The 1,217-nt window shown below is 46.3% G+C and overlaps 1 protein-coding gene across 2 annotated transcripts in view; it reads right to left on the reverse strand.

The window, feature by feature from the left end:
- Nucleotides 1–1,217, reverse strand: part of KDM1B (lysine (K)-specific demethylase 1B) — a 74,583-nt gene that overhangs the window by 26,023 nt on the left and 47,343 nt on the right. The window lies entirely within an intron of this gene.

Consider the following 1,217-nt stretch of genomic DNA (forward strand, 5'->3'; position numbering starts at 1 on the left):
TTTTTTTTTTTTTTTTGGTGGTGCGATGGTGCTGATTTCTTTTTTCTTTTTTTGAGACAGGGTATTTCTCTGTCACACAGGCTGGAGTGCAGTGGCACATCATGGCTCACTGCAGCCTCAACCTCCTGGGTTCAAGCAATCCTCAAATCTCAGCCTCCTGAGTAGCTGGGTCTATTCTATAGGCTTGAGCTACCAGGCCCGGCTAATTTTTAAATTGTTTTGTAGAGATGAGGGTCTCACTATGTCACCCAGGGTGGTCTTAAACTCCTGGGCTCAAGGGATCCTCCTGCCTTGGCCGCCACAAGTGCTAAGATTACAGACGTGAGCCACTGCACCCGGCCTGATTTATTTTTCTTTTCTTTTTCTTTTTCTTTTTTTTTTTTTTTTTTTGAGATGGAGTCTCACTCTGTCGCCCAGGCTGGAGTGCAGTGGTGCGATCTCGGCTCACTGCAACCTCCGCCTCCTAGGTACAAGCGATTCTCCTGCCTCAGCCTCCCAAGTACCTGGGATTACAGGCATGCGCCACCCATGCCCAACTGATTTTTGTATTATTAGTACAGACAGGGTTTCACCATGTTAGCCAGGCTGGTCTCGAACTCCTGACCTCAGGAGGTCCACCCGCCTTGGCCTCCCAATGTGCTGGGATTACAGGCATGAGCCACTACGCCCAGCCCAGTGTGAATGTTATGTAAATAATATTTAAAATAGCTTTAGTGCACGTGCTTTCTGAAATGAAATCTAGTCCCTTAGTATATAGATTCGAGTTTCCCCAGCTTTGTGATGGTAAGATGAGATCTCAGACAGCTAAGATACTAACAGGCAGGATATAACTATAGCCTTACACAGAGATGTCTGCACTATTACCAAAGCTTTTAAACAAGCTATTGGTAAGATGAAATACCTACTTACACAGTAAGAATTGCTGAGCCTACCTTAACAACTTGGGTTTTTTATTTGTTTTGTTTGTGAGACAGTGTCTCACTCTGTCACCCAGGCTGCGGTGCAGTGGCAAGATCATAGCTCACCGCGGTCTTTAACTCCCGGACTCAAGCAATCCTCTCACCTCCTAAGTAGCTGGGATTACAGGCACGTGCCACCACGCCCAAATAATTTTTTTTTTTTGCTAACTTTTTGTATTTTAGTAGAGACGGGGTTTCAGCATGTTGGCCAGGATGGTCTCGATCTCCTGACCTCATGATCCGCCCACCTCAGCCTCC

This window comes from Mandrillus leucophaeus, unplaced genomic scaffold (assembly GCF_000951045.1).
Source record: "Mandrillus leucophaeus isolate KB7577 unplaced genomic scaffold, Mleu.le_1.0 Scaffold800, whole genome shotgun sequence".
NCBI classification, from domain to species: domain Eukaryota; kingdom Metazoa; phylum Chordata; class Mammalia; order Primates; family Cercopithecidae; genus Mandrillus; species Mandrillus leucophaeus.